Raw genomic sequence first — 18,127 nt, 5'->3', positions numbered from 1 at the left:
TACGTGACGATTAACCTAGCCTATCACGGCTGACTTTGCAGATCTAGCCGTGATAGGCTACGTTAATCGTCACGTAGCCTATCACGGGGGCGTTTTTTTTTTTTTTTAAACTTTGGAGTTCGCGGCCGGGCGAGGCGGGAAGCCTCCTCCCCGGCCTGAATTTCGGCCGGGCGAGGCAGGAAGCCTCCCCCCCGGCCTGAATTTCGGCCGGGTGAGGCGGGAAGCCTCCCCCCCCCGGCCTGAACTTCGAGGGGGGAGCAGCGAAGCACCTCCCCCCCACCGCGAACAAGCTTCGACAGGTAAGTGACTTTCGTCCACCCCTAGTCCACAGCATTCCCACAGTCCACAAGGGAGGTGACCTGATCAAAAAATGAGATCAGATTAGTTTGGCAGGATTTCTTCTTGACAAATCCATGTTGGCTTTGAGTAATCACTGCATTGTTTTCAAGGTGCTTACAGATGGATTGCTTGATCATCTGCTCCAGAATTTTCCCAGGAATTGATGTCAGACTGACTGGTCTGTAGTTCCCAGGTTCCTCCTTTTTACCTTTTTTGAAGATAGGGATAACATTAGCCCTTCTCCAGTCATCTGCCACTTCCCCCGTTCTCCACGATTTCTCAAAGAGAATAGACAGTGGTTCTGAGAGTTCTTTTGCCAGTTCCTTTATTACTCTAGGGTGCAGTTCATCTGGCCCTGGAGATTTGAACTCATTCAAAGTAATTAGGTGTTCCTTGACCATATGCCTATCCATCTCAAGCTGCAATCCTGCCCCTTCAGCCTGTACTTTGCCTTTGCTAGGGGGGTCATAGACCCTCTTTTGGGAGAAGACTGAGCCAAAGTAGAAATTGTGCAGTTCTGCCTTTTCTTTGTCATCTGTTATCATTTTGCCATCCTTATTTAATAGTTGAACCACCGTTTCTTCCCTCTGTCTTTTACTATGCACGTATCTGAAGAAAGCCTTTTTGTTGCTTTTAGCATCCCTCACTAACCTTAGCTCATTCTCACCATTAGCCTTCCTGACGCCATCCCTGCAATTCTGTGCTACCTGCCTGTACTCTTCCTTTGTAGCTTGGCCTTCTCTCCACTTCCTAGATGTGTCCTTTTTTGTTTTCAGGTCATCTCTAAGCTTTTTCTGAAGCCACATTGGCTTCTTCTGTTGTCTTCCACCTTTTTTTCTTGTTGGAATTGTTTGTACTTGTACCTTGAGAATTTCCTTTTTTTAAAAGCTCCCACCCATCTTGGACTCCTTTTCTCATTAGTCTCTTGCCATGGGACCTTACTTATCATTGTTCTGAGTTTATGAAAATCGGCTTTCCTAATATCCAGGGTACGCCTTTGGCTACACTTGGCTTTTGCTTCCTTTAGAACCAAGAACTCACATATAATATGGTCACTTTCCTCCAGAGTTCACATAATTGCTACTTTATCCACTAAGTCATCTCTGTTGATTAGGATCAAGTCAAGGATAGCCGATCCTCTAGTTCCTTCCTCCACTTTCTATAGGAGGAAATTATCAGCAACACAAGTCAGGGATTTCGGGGGGGGGGCACGTTTTGCAGAATTTGTCTCCCAACAAATATCGGGGAAATTGAAATCCCCCATTACTACTACATCATGCTTCCTTGAAACATTGGCTATTTGCTTTTCAAAAGTTTCATAATCTTCTCCTTGATTGGGTGGCCGGTAGTAGACTCCAACCACCATGTTCCTTTTATTCTTTGCTCCATTTATTTTAGCCCAGATGCTCTCGCTGGGGCTACCAAGCTCATCCTCCTGTATTTCTATGCAGAGATACATGTATTTTTCACATATAGTGCAACTCCACCTCCCTTTCTGTTCCTCCTGTTCTTTTTGAACAAGTTATATCCTTCAACTGCTGTATTCCAGTCATGGGAGTCATCCCACCAAGTTTCAGTTACACCTATCAAGTCATAATTTCCCTCCTGTGTTAACAGTTCAAGTTCGTTCTGTTTGTTTCCCATACTCTGGGCATTAGATATAGACATCATTTATAGTCTGGCTTTCTTCCTACATGTTTTTGAAGACTATTATTGGGTGCTATTGGAGCTGTTCTCTCTGTTGTGATGCATGAGCCTACGTCCATTGTTACCCCCAACTTTACATCTCCCTCCCCCGTAGGATTCAGTTTAAAGCCCTCCTGATGAACTTCATGCTGTGGTCAAACACATTCTTCCCAGCCCTTGTGAGGTGAACCCACCCCTTGCCAACAGTCCATCTTCCAGGAAGTATAGCCTGTGGTCCGAGAATCCAAATCTCTCATGCTGGCACCACCTTCGTAGCCAGTCATTCACCCAGAGTATTTTTCTTTCCCTTTCTATCCCTCTTCTAACTACTGGAAGGATGGATGTGAAAACTACCTGGGCCCCAAAGTTCTTGAGTTTCTTTCCCAAAGCTTCAAATCTGACGTGATTTCTTTGTAGCTTTGCTTGGCAGTATGCTAGCCCTGCCCAGGGGTGTGCCTTTTACCATGACGCCAGTCAAGGGGTGTTTCCTCCCATTGTGCTGAATGAGCCTTGCCCTCTGAATGACCACAGAAACAACAGAGAAGTCTCTCAACTGACATCCCAATTCCTTAAGTGCGATTAAGTGCAATCTTGAGGCTCTGATTCATTGCCTTAGGAAGTAACTACTTCATGGCTTCTTTACTGAGATCCTGCGAGTTACAATGGGGGCTGGTTTCTGCCTTTGTGTTCTCCCCCCCTTTCCCAGCACAAGCATATGTGTCTACTTGGAAGTAACTCCCAGTGTGCTCAATGAGGCTTGCTCCTGAAATGCAGGTGCATCTGGACTTTCAGAGGAAATGAGAAAGGGTGGGGAGAAGACTCTCGTATTGGTTGAGCAGCCCCTGTCAGATGATGTTCACGCCATCCCCACCCCCCAAACCCGGACGTATGTTCTGTTAAGTGATTTTTACTAGTCCAGAGAATCTGCTCGTGGAACCCTGCTCACAGCAAAGCTGATTCCTTTAAAAAAATCTGGTATTCCTCCATTAGATTCTCCTTCCATTGTCATGGAAACATGGCCTCAGACTTACAATCAGTGGATGCTGGTGGCTCCGATGTCAGTGGGGCAGTGAATCCACTGTGGTTTCAGTCAGAACCCTAAAGGATTTATCCAAGATGAGGGTGCACCTTGGATAGCTGCTTCAGATTTCTGACTAGTTCTGACTGAAACCTGGAGCAGATTCACCACCCTACTGACACTGGAGCCGCCAGCCTCTGCTGCTTCCAATTGAACAAAGGACACTGATGTACCTGACAGAAAGGAAAATTTCTGGATCTACAGACTCAGAAATCTTAGTCTGTATGGCCTTAACCTGAAGGAAAATTCATACGCTTTATACCACTCACACCTTTATTTGTTTTCTTCTCTCAGCATTCCAAACTGCCACTCTTGGTATCCATTTAACATTGCGGATACTGATGAGGGAAGAAGCTGATATGTTTAGGACTAAATATATTTTACAATTATTCCATTGTTAGTGTATCATTCGTGTGTGTGCATATGAGATATAGATATGTCACGGGTTGCACTGAAGGCTGGTACATTGTGAATGTAATGACAGCTATCCTAATTTAAAGTGAATTATCTTGGGGGATTTTTATTATGAATGAACAATTTACCTTTCCCCCCCTCTTCTTGCATATGCATCTTTGGTGACACAGTCAACAATTTCAAGATACTAGCATCTATTCTCTTGAGATTTTTAGTGCAGGTTGAGAAAGGCCATGGCATTTTTCAGACACTGCTAGTTCCTATCTTTGTACAAACATGCCAGTAAATCACTGCAGCTTTGACGTGCAGCAAGTAATCATATCACACAGCAGAACATAAATGCATCAGTACATGTCTTGAGAGGTGTGACAGGTATTAAGTGTGACAGAAAAAGCAGGTGATTCCTTTACTAAAACAACTTGTACTGAGAGAACACAATTTTTCAAGCATATCTGTACAAATGGTTCAGATAGCACCCCAGCATGTCACAGAATTATATCTCTTCTGTCTCAGGCTCATCCCCAGATAAGACAGCAAGAGAATCCCAACTTAGCTGGCATGCATACTGTCTTTGTGAGGAGGTGTCATGTGAGACATGCATTTCCAAATTGGATACCAGAACGAAAGCAACTGGAGGACGGAGCAGATTGGGACTAGTATTGCAAAAAAGAAAAGTGCTGAATTTTAAATGTCAATTGGGCTGCGATATTGCCACATTGGAGGCATGGTGGGACAATACTTCATAATACTGGCAGCCACAGCAACTAGGATTGATAACAATGTTCCTGAAGTAATGTTCACAGCAGAATGCAACTGCACATCAATTAGCCTGGCTTGAGAGGAACAGGTCCAGTCTGGAGAAGAGTACTGAGAAGCAAACAGCTAAAGCAGATAACTACAGCAATTAGTTCCCGAGAGATAACTTTCTGAGTTATTACATGTAACCTTTGCTGCTGTTTTGTGTGAATGATTGTGGAAGGTCAGTGTTTGGTCAAATAAAGCTTGAACATAACATTGTAAATTAACATAGTATTTCAGCCTCTGACCTTTTAAGATTATATTTAATACTGAAATGCGAATGGCATTATGTAGGTAGGACACACTTGAAACTTTATTTGACACACTTGCTGTTAGATTTCTATGAATCCGACCTGCAGATTCTGCACTGGACCAGCTTTTTCTGAGTCACACAAACTTGCAGATGGGTTTGTAACTTCGGGGGAGGGAATTAGCACAAATGCGCATTCGTGCTAAGGAACACTTGCATTAAATGCACTAATCTGCATTAGTTAATGTGCATTTGTGCTAATTCACATTACGGCAGACTAGTACATTTGCGCAAGTGCACATTAGTGCTAATGCGTGTTAGCACTAACGCAAATTAGCGCTAATGCAAATTATCACAAGTAGAACAAAAGCCTGGTTTAAAAAATATGATTCCATCAATGAGTGGATGATGGAACGAAAGATGCCTGACATTCCACAAAACACAGATAGAACGGATTTAGCAAAATCCATACATCCCTAGTGTTAGCTACAAGCGATAACAAGCCACACTAGCTAGGTTGGAATTCTAAGGCTACAGTCCTATGGACATTTACCTGGGAGTGAGCTCTATGACAGTCATTATGACTGAATAAACATTTATAGTATTGAGCTATACATCAGACCTTGCATGAGTGTAGCAGCCTAGATAGATAAGCTTTTCAAAGTGTGTGTGTGTGTGCACGCGTGCGCACGCATGGGTCCACGTTCCACATTAATATGCATACAATATGGAAAAAAATACTACAGAAAGAACTGACTCCTGTGAAAAGCAATTGACCTGTTGCCTCAACATGATAAGTTTCTCTAAGATGTGCACTTGTAAAGCATCTGTCTTCACGGTAACAGCTCTACTGAGATACAAGTCATCAGGGTAAGATACATGATAACTTTTACTAGGAAGCCAATAAACCAGCCTGAGATAGGGAGAGGAATGAGTGAAAAACATGGCACCACACATTAGATTCTTTCAAAAACACCATTTTCCTCCTCCTTCTTTAAAAAAATACTTTATTTTTTTTTTAAAAGAAAGAATATTTTTGAAGGAATCTAATGTGTGGTGCCATGTTTTTCATTCCTGGCACCATATGAATAAAATAAATAGACAATATTTATTATGGAAAGATCACGGTAATTTGTTTAGCTTAGGGAAGACGATATGAAGTAGCACGCTACAGTTATTTGTATCTTTAATTTTTTTAAATTTTTTAGAAAGATACAAATAACTGTATCAATCCATATGCTGCTACATATCAGAGTTATGTTTCCACATTTACTAGACTTCCCTAAGCTAAACAAATTACCATGATCTTTCCATAATAAAATAAATACTGTCCATTTATTTTTAAATACAGCTGTTTAATTAACCTCAGTTCTTGCCCTAACAGAAGACATTATATTTTCCATTAAAGACACTGCCCAAATCTTAATCAACCAGCTTTTTATGGTAGGAACAGTTGCCTCTTTCAGCCAAGCAGATATTTGCCACAACTAGCATTAGCTGTATTAGGTCATGCTGTTCATAAATTATATAAACTAGAATACAGTCTACTTCGGGGACATCTGCTATAGTGTGGCCCATTATTAAATGGATGATATGAATAATTTCTTGCCATTATTTCCTTATTGTGGGATATTTCCATCAGACATGGATATCTGTACCTTTATTGCTACAACTTCTCTAACAAAGACTGTACCAAAAATACTCTTAAAGTCAGTCAACAGCATAAACTCCCAATGCTAGGGTCATAGTAGAATTCAGCATAGAGCTAGTTTTAACAATCCACAGAATTAACTGGTGGAATATTTTGCTGGACTATGCCATGTAAGGTTGCAGGCAGACAGATGCATGCTTTAATTCTCTCCATGGAGGCAGGGGATGGGGGATGCTCCCGGCACATCAAAAAAAGCAGGTTAGGAAATGGGTAGCTTCAATCTTTCTCCCTGGTTTTCATGGGAAAATGTACAACCCACAGCCTGATATAGGTAGGAACAGTCCAGGAATTCAAACAACAACAACACAGTGACACCTAAATAGATTCACCATGTTTAGAGGCAACATACTGTTGACTTCCTATCTCAGTTGTGGGCTTCTCTGCAGCACCAGGCCAGCCACTGTCAGAAACAAGATGGACCCTCACTCTAATCTTGATTCTGCTGATTGTCTAAATTTGGTCCTTACAGGAAAGACTGCCTAATACTGATATTATTCCGTTCTAGCTAAATGGTGGTGGAATCCATATCACCATAACATGTAAAAGTGGAACACAAATATTTTTTTCTTAAACTTTTCCCATCATCCTACTGCAAGCAACAAAGAACACTGGGAAGTTATAAGCTTTCTAAGTTCATAACAGCATGGGCCACTGAATGGCTCCTGAACAACATACAATTACATACAGAAATGACTAAAACATTGTTTTGTATTCTCCTGCAAGCATAAAGTTAGCCACCCACCTACTCACAAGGGGCACATACCAACCCACCCAGAGAAGCGGCTGTCTGCACCTGTCCCAGCACTATGCTCTCTTTCTTGAAACACAGTTCATTGCTATGGTGACTAAGCTTCTGGCTATCACTCCATTTTCTCGTTAATGCCAGAAACTGACAGCCCACAACTACTGTATTTCTGAATCAAAGAAATACAACCATGCCATGATGATTGTGCAAACTCACCTTTCTTTTTGATGTTAAGGTTGTAAAATCATACGTAAGGATGTTGGATAAATCTGCAATGGATTCAAATTACTTTGCATTACTATCAATCCGACTTGCAGATTTCACAGCGGACCAGCTTTTTGCACGGATTCCATGGACTTGCGGACCCTTCTTTTACTCTCCTGAATTGTACACAAATTTAGTTATAGAAAAATATAAAATTTGCTGGAAAATACATGAATACATATACCATTTTGTTAAAAAAAAAAACACAACCCCACAACTTTCTAGACATCTCTAATCTCTCTTCAGTCTCTGCTGTGTAGCAATCTTTTTGTGTTTGTACTGTGCTCACTGATGGTATACTGAGTGAAGAAAAATATGCAAAATGTTACGTGCCAAAAAAAGTTCCGTAAATTGTGGTGGATGTTTTTGTCTACTTTTCCAACAGTGGGAAAAAAATCTGAATCCGTCAATGTGCAGCTGACGGAGCACAAGATGCTTAACAATTCGCAAAGCACAAAACAAAATCTGTAAGTCCCTAGCCATAGGTAAAAGAGACAGACAGACTGATCAGATTGACTGGCCATGGCCAAAGCTGCCGATTTCATGCCCCATAGTCTATCCAGCTACAAATTAATTATCCCCACCCCCCACCATACACAATGGGAACTGGTGTAGTTGCTGCAGCAACTGTTCTCACTGCTCTTGTGACAACTCCTTGGCTTTGATCAGAAAGAAGTAGTGCCCTAGTTGATAACACTGAGGAATGTTTCTGGACAGGTAAAGAGGATGTGGTTGCCTACTGAGAAGATTGTACAGGGATGGCAAGAAAAATGTGATACTTGTCACCCACTCAATGGATAAGATGTGTGTCCAGGCTTACTCAGCTCTCCCTTGCAACAGATGCTCCGGTTGAGGTTACCATCTTTTCTGTGGAATACAGCAAGGCATATCACTAAAGCAGCCCTTGCACCAACATGACATTTGAAGTGGCAACCTGGCCCTGAAGCATCCAAAAGAAGATGCATCAAGACAAGAGACCCAATTTCTGAATCAGACCTAAACCTCATTATTTTAAACAGGCCTTATTTCCAAATGTTTGTTTCCCTACAGTTCTGGCCAGTGTCTGACCATTCCAGGCTTCAACACTTGCCAGGTTTCCTCTATCAAAATGGCTGATCATTATCTCCTTTTCTATCCCCACAACATTATCCTCTAACATCTCATTATTTAGAGAGATCCATCTTAGGGCTAAAGCACATGATTTGCAAGAGTTCTTTGATCAGATCCTGAATTGTGTCAATGAGGGCACAGTGTAAACCAGACTAGAAAACCTAAAAGGGGCAAACTGTTCCACAGAAGAACTGTAGGTGACAACTCTGGGGTCCAAAACTAATTTATTACTAGGAACATGCTATCATCCCCCAGACCAGAATGCTCAGGGTGATCTTGAGATGGAAAACAAAATCAGGGAGACCTCCAAATGAAGAAGTTTTGTAATAATGGGTGACTTCAATTACCCCCCTCAAAGGTTTTTTACAAAGGTTTTAGATAAAATTCAATCAGGAATCAATCAATATATATGAAACTATAAAAAGGCAAGGGTCACAAATATTGCAACAGGAGAGAGCTAGAGGTGGACTTTCAGTCCCTAATATTATGTATTGTTACCAAGAAGCTATTAGTGGCTATGGTACACTGCAACCAACCATTTAAAGATACCCCGCCTTGGATTAGCGAAAAGCAGGAATAGTTATACCTCTAGGAGAATGGATGTGGTATATACAACAGGAGAAGGGGAGGATACAGACACAATTCTCTCAATATCTCTATTATCCAATATTTTAATAAATAAGACTGGCTTAACTCTTAAATGTCTGTTTATCCCAACAACCCAGCTACTATGTGATAAAAGGCAAATAAGGAATATTTAGAAGTAATTGATAGCAGCGGAGATTAAAGGAATAAGGAAAGCAAGTGCTTTCAGTATATGTAAAGCGGGGGTGGGGGGACAAATTCTTTTACATCATCAGAGGAAGTTCTACAATACATACTGTTGCTCATAATCATAATGAGATAACCCGTGCACAAAATCACCAGAATATGAAATGTCACGGCGTGACACTTTTTTTAATCATTCAACTTTAGATAGTAAAATGATGTCTTCTGATGTTGTCACATAGCCATAGAAAATGTATGCATTCAGCCATTAATGTTTTGGACAATGGCTTGTGCTCTATATGTAATTTAGCCTCTATGTGCTTGTTCCTTCTTCAGTGGAATTTCCATAGTGTTCAGTTACTTTACTGAAAGCAGTTTTACCCTTTTCTTCAAAGCCAGCCAGTTTCTCCCTACCGCACTTCATACTATCAGACTTCCAATACTCATGAATAGAGTTCTCCTTTCATAACTCCTGTGTGTGCTCTTCTATTTTTAACAAAAGGAAATCAGGCATTTTTACTGAAAATTAAGCTGACATGTTCATTATACCACCCTTTTTACTGAGTGAAACATCTTCAAACAAAAGAGAGCTTGTCTGTGGCATCTATTCATAAGGGGGGTAGTGTTTTCCTGAGAACTTGAAAAGTTTTACCTATTGACAAATGGGACAAGCCAAATGGAACAAAACTGAATGTGCCTCACATTTCCAAGGGTGAATTCAAGAGTGATCAGTTACACTCTCCACCATCACCGGCCTTTAAAGGTATGGAAAAGCAAATGAAAATAATAGATAAATAATAGATAAATGAGGAGGGAGGAGGCTCCCAACACACATGTTGACATTTCATTATCTTTTAGCAGGACTATAGCTTTTAAAAAGTTCAATACACACACAAAATAAAACAAGATTTATAGCACAAATCATGAGTTCAATAAGACTTACTCCCAGGTAAGTGTGTATAGGACTACAGCCTTAAAAGCTTTCTGCTTGGTTCTTTCAGATATATTTCCAAGACCAAGTCAATCTGGTAAGTTTCTGTTTTGTAAAACAAAACAAAATACCTGGTTTACAATAAAATTTGTTAATATAAACACGCTAAACCCTACACTTAAAACAAACTGAATAAAGCATATATTAATAGCTGCTTTTGTCTAGATCCATCATTGTCGCTGGAGGCCCAGGTGGTCGCGGCAGCTCAGAGTGCCTTTTAGCAGCTTTGGCTGGTTCGCCAGCTACAGCCTCTCCTGGACAGGGATAGCGTGACCATTGTAGTACAGGCATTAGTAATCTCAAGACTGGATTACTGCAATGCGCTTTATGTGGGGCTGCCCTTAAGGCTGCCCCGGAAGATGGAGCTAGTGCAGAACACAGCAGCTTGGCTGTTATAGGGAGCTGCCACTTTTCAGCATGCATCTCCTTTGCTGGGGGAACTGCACTGGCTGCCTATTCACTACCAAGCCTGGTTGAGGGTATTAGTACTAGTGTACAAAGCCATAAAAAACTTGGGACCAGGATACCGGAGAGAAAGCCTTCTTCTTTACCAACCTGCCCAGTCATTGAGGTCATCAGAGGGCATGTCCCTGGTGATTCCACATGGACCCATGGCCCGGCTGGAGTCCACCAGGAAAAGAGCCTTCAGTGTGGTGGCCCCCTTCCTGTAGAACTCCCTGCCTTTGGAGGTCAGGCAGGTGCCAACACTGTGTTGCTTTCAGCCTCCTGAAGACACTTTCAGCCTCCTGAAGACACTGTTATTTTGAGAGGCCTTCCTTGAGTGACCAGTTGTGGTTTATTAAATTCAGAATTCATTTCTTTTAAAATGTTTTAATTGTTTTAACATGGTGTTTTATTCTTTCATCTCTGTTGTTCACCACTCTGAAATCTTTTGATGTGGAGCGGTATATAAATATTTTAAATAAATAAATGTGCATTCTTGACAGCTTGGTTTTTGTTCTATAGAATCCTGTGTTTCTGGTGCAGAAGCAGTCATTTAATGTAGTTCTAATCTATTCAGACAATAATTACAAATTTACTAACTGAGTTTACTTTTAAAAGTTTTAAAATATAATGATAATTTTATGAGTAAACAAAGCCATACATAAAATAACTTTAGGAACAGGAAGGCGACTTTATGTTCCTAAAGCAGCCCTCCCCAACCTGGTGCCCTCTGGATGTTTTGAACTACAGTGCCCAACATTCCTGAACATTAGCCACACTGCCTGAGGCTGATGGGAACTGAAGTCTAAAATATCTGGAGTGCACCAGGTTGGGGAAGGCTATCTTAAAGCAACAAAGTGACTTTAGATCTGTAAAGAGCACTACAAAAATAAGTATTGCTTATTTTTCAATTTTTCCAAAATGTCCATTTTTCTACCCCACCCCCTGAGAACCCCCCCCCATGGCCTCAAAATGTCCAGAAATTTTACATCTCTAAGCAATTCCTTATAGACAAATAGTGAATCCAGGAAAGGATATCCTGTATCTCACCTGGATCACCCACAGAGCCCATCTAAGGGGCCTTAGACTCCTATTTTATGCCCACTAACAGAACTCTCAATTTGCTCTTTTATAAAATTATGAATATTTGTGACACTTTCTACCTGACAAGAAAATAAATATTTATTTCCTATCTCATGCCAGGTAATATCCTGTGCTTCTGCTAAATGTTGAGTACAAAGCCTTCAAGTAAATGATCTTGTACTTGCATGAATACAAAGGGAAACAATCAGAAATCAATTAGTTTCACAATATCTCCATCCTACTACTAATAAACATGGAGAATGCCATATTGCAAAAGGGATGTGAACTGCATGAGGAAACATTTTTGGATTACCTTCATTAGTAACACAAAGGCCACAGTTACTTTTAAAACATGTTTTGATGGTTACATGAACTAATGGGTACACAGGTGTGTCTAGCAAATAACTGAGATATTAATGTTGGGGTTGATTTACAATATTCATGAAAATCAAACCACCCTGAAGTGAAGTAGTTCAAACTGTCCAAATTAAAAATCAAATTAAGTGTGCTTAAATTACACTGACTGGATTGCTTTAGGATTTGATGTAAGTCCCTTGCTTGGTGGATCTTGGAGATAATGCCACCGTCATGGTCTCAACACCAGCATAATGACTGGGTTCACACAACTTAACAACCAGCACTCAAAGTTGAGTATGGGTTGACTGTGGGTTGTTGTTGAATCGTGGGTTATTGTTGAACTGTGCATTGTTGTGTTGTGTGAACTCAGCCAAGCTAACAAACCATGGTTTATTAACCACGAACAACCCACAATTTCAAAAAGAAACCATGGGTTCTCTTCGAGGGTTGTTCATGGTTAACAAACCATGGTTTGTTAGTGTAGTTGGGTTCACACAATACAATAACCCACATTTCAACAACAACCCATGGTTCAACAACAGCTCACACTCAATCCATATTCAACCTTGAATGTGGGTTGTCATGTTGTGTGAACTAAGCCAATATGAGAGATTTTCAGGCATAAAACTATGACAGTATATGACTGTATTTCTACCACTGGTGCAGCTCCATCTGAGAAGCTGTCCAGCCACTGTCCAACCAGATCAGTAGGACCAGAAACACATAGGTGCTGGACACAGGCCACAACACCACATCTGATTTTTCAGTTTGTTTAGTTACAAGTGGTTTAATCCTGTTTTACCAACAGACCTATTTTTCTAAGATTGCTGACACTAACCAGAAGCAAGATATCAAAGCTACAGAAACTGTTCTCAGTTCCAGGTACTGGGACCATATCACAATCTTAGATAACAGAAACAAGAAAGAACTGCTTGTGGGTATATTATAGCAAGTCCCACCAAGAAAACCATCTGAAAGTTAACTTTAAAAAAATCCACACTGCTGAAATAAATTTTATATATATATGTATGTATGTATGTATATGTATTATTTATATATATATGTATGTGTGTGTGTGTGTATATATATATATAATGTTGCTGAATTAATCTCTTAGAGTCATTTTCAAGAATAAAAATGTATTGCTGCTGCATTCATATGCCAAGAAACAAGCCCATAAGGGACTTTTTTAAAATGAAAGGCTAGCTTTAATTCAGTGGCATACCTCCCTTCCACCATAATCATTCAACTTGGTATAATTAGAAGTAAAGATCTGCTTACAGCCAGACACAGTTGTAGGATATTTACAACAAATCTACTTATTCATGGAATAATTCACTTTAATATTGCATATTTTATTATAGTTGTACATAGAGAAGGAATTTGTTTGTAATTTAATGGCATTACATACAGAGTTCCGTGCTACTTGCTAGGCTTAGTTTAATCATCATCCTATTCTGCACAGAATCTTCCAAGTTCTAGAACATTCAAAGTTCAATGTACATGCAATATACATAAGGTGAAAACAAAATCTCATTTGCTGCTTTTAAATTATGTTAATGTGTAAAATAGATGGCAAACATTCCTCCCTCCCTTGCCAGTGTATCAGGGACAAAGTAGACGTGATGTTGGGGATCTGTGACCAGGATATCCTTTCTTTGGAGGGATAATTTCAAAGCAGTTGCATATGGTTGGGAAAGTAGAGTTTGGGGATGTAGTATTAAATCTAAACTCTCCCCCCTCCCCCAAGCCGCTTTGATACCACTTAGGATATCAAGAACTACCAAGAGGAAAATATTTAGTTTGGGAAAACAGCATGGAAGATAAAATTAAACACCGAACACCTGCCCTGAGCAAGGCCTTCTCTGATCAAATCTGTAGCCCTATATGGCTGCTTTGAAGTTTAAAAAAATGTTGGATATCCATAAATCTCCCATGTCATACCTTATATACTGACTGGGAGATACAGAGTTCCTCAGCTAAGATCTCACCAGGGATGCTTTTCATGTCTTTGCCATGACACCACTGACCACAATTAATCCATGGCTGGCCGGGGCCATGCAAGAGCAAGTGAACACGCTGCCTCTTGCCTGATCACTTCTTCTGCTTTGCATCCAGTTTAGAAAACCACCCAGGAGCACCGCGTTCCTGGTTTGATTGGCACAATGCACAAACCCAGAACTCTGGGTTGTTCAGAGGGAAACAACCCAGAGTTTTTAACCCAACAACAAACCATGGGTTAAAACTCTAGGTTGCTTCCCCCTCCACAGCCCAACTTTCTAGGTTTGCATGTTATGCTGAACAATGGGGCATTCCTTGGTTGCTTTCTAAACTTGATACAAAGTGGAAGTGGTGAGTGGATGGGAGCAGCACACTCACTGGCTCTCACACCGCCCAACAATCCATGGGTTGCCCTAATATGTGAACCAGGTCACTGTGTTACTGAAGGACAGGGATTCATGCAGAAGATTATTGGCCTCACGTAAAAAGAGAAAAAGCCCTGCCCAATTAAGACAGCAAGCCATGCCAAAAATTACATTGTTTAGAAACATATTTTCCTCTGGTCCCCATACATGTTTGGCTTCAAGCTATTGCCAGGATAAGGGTCTACCCGTGAAAAGATACCAAATTACTAAAAGAAAGTAAATTCCAATTAATACAGGAGAATTATCTTGAATTATATCCAGAGTAATATGATCCACCAAAGGTCAGCAAAGAGACATGCATGAGACAAGCTTTTTTTCTACGTAACTATTTATTTATCCAATGTTTGCTTAATGATTTTACTTATATACATGAAACCTTTACTCTTTAAATACTGGATCATATTAAGAAGATGGTGGGGGGAGGGTACCTAAAGGGGAGGAAATGGGGGCAGGTGGGGAAGTGTTTACTGTTTGTACTGTACTGGGAAATGAAAACAGACCTAATAAACTGTTAATAACACAGAGAAAAACAAGGGGTTGGATCAGGATCTACCTTCCGTAAATAGAAGGGTGCCGCTCATGGAAAGTGCGTCCACCCCATTTGGGGGGATACTTCCCTCCTCCCTCACCACAGCTCACCCCATTCAGCAGGGACTCCAGACTTTCTGTGTGGCATTTTCAGCAGGTAGAGGTGCTGCCATGGGGAAGAGGGAGTGGGAAAGTCCTCTAATAAATCCATCAATCACCCTTTCCTTAAAGCCCTGCAATTTTATCTCACTGTTCGCAAATAATACTATTGTGTTCTTACTGGTTCATCAAGCTAGCATATCATATTTTAGAGGGAGAAGAAAGCATTACTTGTATAATTAATTATTATGAGGAAAAATAAATATTTTACAAAGCTGCACAGCAAGAAGAACTAAAGCATAATTGCTGAGTGTAATAAACACCCAAGGAAAACAAAAGGAAATGGTAACACAGTGACAATTTTAACACGCTCCCCACCAAGCCAGACATTCCAATCACTCATCTGCATTGTACACCATTAATTGCTACTGTTTTGAATGGGATTTTTTCCCCAGTAGCCTCTGCTTGTGCAAAGTTCTGGTGATACCTTTAGCTTGTGGTAAGGATTGCGAGCCCAAGTAGGGGTATAATGACATCATTATTTTGCAATAGAAATTACAGGCGCAGCACCACCCCCCACACACACACTTTCTAGATGGGGCCCATAGCATCTCACTAGGGCCCCACCTTGCCTACTCTAGAGTAAAAATGGAGACGGAGACATAGCTGCTAGCTATGTCTGTTTGGGCCCTTAACTGTATCTGGGAGGAGTCAGGAATTTACTGTTACTGTTTTGTTCTTGCAGGAGAGAGACAACAGAATTCTTCTCTAGCTTCCTGAGTAGTTTGTCCTCCAAGCCTTCCATGGAAATGATAAGATCATCCCTCATGGCCCACTTAATGAAAACAGATAATCAACAGAGCAAAGATATATTAATCTCATGTCCCTCCTGGTTCCTATCCTGATATGGTCTCAAAATGGTATCTCTACATAAAAAGCTTTACTAAAACTGTGTGGCATAGCAAGTATGCTAAAGGGTTACTTCAACACCATTGATAATATCAACTGTGCCTAACCTAGGCATTAACAGGGAAGACAAAATTAGGGATGAGCCAAAAACATACAATTAAATGCACTGCTTGGAAACCAGAAATTGATTGGAAGTCTTCAGTTCCTTTTTTAAACTAAACACCACTCCCCATTATGTCTGAACTTGGCACGCTGCTTAAGCTGGGATTTGTTAGAACAAGATCAAAGCATGGTTTCTAAACCATATTTTTTTCCCAAATTCAGATGAAATGGTGAGCTGTGGTAACTTTAAAACCAGAAGTAGAAGCATGTAGTCTGGCTTCCCAAGGTGAGGGGATGGGAGTAGGGGGGGCTGTGAAAGTCTGGTTTCCCATTATGCCCAAATTGGCCCTCACTCTGTCAGTGGCTACAGGCGATGACAGATAAGAACAGATGGCCGATTCCAGGAGGTGGTGCTGGGGGATTACTGGTCTGTGCCATGGCAATTGTGCCATGGGGTTCCACAGGTCTCTATTTTATCCCCTATGCTATTCAACATCTACATGAAACAGTTGGGGGAGGTTATCCGGAGGTGTGGGCTGAGGTGCCATCAATATGCGGATGACACCCAGCTCTACCTCTCTTTCTCATCAAACCCAGGTGAGGCAGTGGCTGTTTTGAATCAGAGCCTGGGCACAGTAATGGCCTGGATGAGGGCCAATAAACTGAATCTCAATCCAGCAGACAAGACGGAGGTACTGTTAGTGGGTGGTTTGTCTGCCCGGCTAGGTGATATTCAACTTGTTCTTGAGGGGGCTGCACTCCCCATAAAGGATCAGGTTCATGGTTGGGGGTGCTCTTGGACTCAGAACTATCACTTGAGGCACAGGTGAACTCAGCAGCACAGAGTACTTTTTATCAGCTTAGACTGGTATACCAACTACGCCCTTATCTGGACAGAGATAGCCTAGCTACAGTTATCCATGCTCTGATAACTTCTCGTCTGGATTACTGCAATGTGTTATACGTGGGGCTGCCTTTGAAAGTGGTCCGGAAACTTCAGGTGGTCCAAAATAGGGCAGCAAGTTTGTTAACAGGGACTGGCCAACAAGATCACATTATGCCAGTACTTTTCCAGCTGCACCGGCTGCCAGTCCATTTCTGGGCCCAATTCAAAGTGCTGGTATTAACATTCAAAGCCCTTAACGGTTTGGGGCCAAGTTATCTGAAGGATCGCCTCCTCCCATAATTGTGCCTGCCTGGACCCTAAGATCATCCTCAGTGGTCCTTCTCCGTGAGCCCCTGACAAAGGAAGTGAGGTAGGTGGCTATCAGGAAGAGGGCCTTTTCTGCTGTGGCATCCCAGCTGTGGAATGAGCTCCCTAGAGAGGTTTGCCTGGAACCTTTGTTGTATTCCTTCCGGCGCCAGGTGAAGACCTTTTTATTCTCCCAGGCATTTTAGCATTTTAATTTCCTAGTCTTTTGGCTTTGGTGTTTTAAATCTGTATTTTAAATCTCTGCATTGCTGCTAGATTTTATTCTGGTTTAATTCTGGTTGTATTGTTATATTGTGGGTTTAATGCTCTTATACTTTGTATTGTTTTACCCTGCACTTTTTGGTTTTAATTTTTGTGAACTGCCCAGAGAGCTTCAGCTATTGGGCAGTATAGAAATGCGAGAGAGAGAGAGAGAGAGAGAGAGAGAGGAGGCTGGCTGGCTGGCTGGAGCCTTGGACCAAGTCACTACCATCTTGACTTCCATTTAGTTTGTCTTGCCTTTCCTGAATCAAGCAAACGTTCGGTGAGAGGATAATTTTGAGCAGGTCAGACTGTAGAGCATGACAATGTTAACACCAGTATACATTGATTTACACTACGGCAGTTTAAATAATGGCAGTTTAAACTAGGATTTAATCATTATGAAAAAAGACCAATTAAAAAAACTGATTTAAATTAAGCTTCTCATTTTGTAATTGATACATTTCTGAACAACATATTGTTTGCTGTTAAGAACTAAAACACATTGGTTTATAGTACCTGTATGTTTTCTCCTTTGGAATGAATAGCACTGGGGAAGAGGGGGATGTGAT

The 18,127-nt window shown here is 41.1% G+C and overlaps 1 protein-coding gene across 2 annotated transcripts in view; it reads right to left on the bottom strand.

Moving 5' to 3' along the window:
• FUT9 (fucosyltransferase 9) overlaps positions 1-18,127 on the bottom strand; it is a 109,390-nt gene that overhangs the window by 64,069 nt on the left and 27,194 nt on the right. Inside the window, exon 2 of one of the 2 annotated variants that reach the window (XM_084827140.1) lies at positions 7,238-7,401. The exons of the other annotated variant lie outside the window; for it this stretch is intronic. The gene's annotated coding sequence lies outside the window, so the exon portion shown is untranslated. The remainder of the gene's footprint in view (positions 1-7,237; positions 7,402-18,127) is intronic. 2 annotated transcript variants of the gene reach the window in all.

Source organism: Heloderma suspectum, chromosome 1 (genome assembly GCF_057233095.1).
Source record: "Heloderma suspectum isolate Gila_16-S chromosome 1, 16-S_ref, whole genome shotgun sequence".
Lineage (NCBI taxonomy): Eukaryota > Metazoa > Chordata > Lepidosauria > Squamata > Helodermatidae > Heloderma > Heloderma suspectum.
Note: the sequence above shows the minus strand (reverse complement) of the source record. Positions and strands in the feature narration are given on the sequence as shown.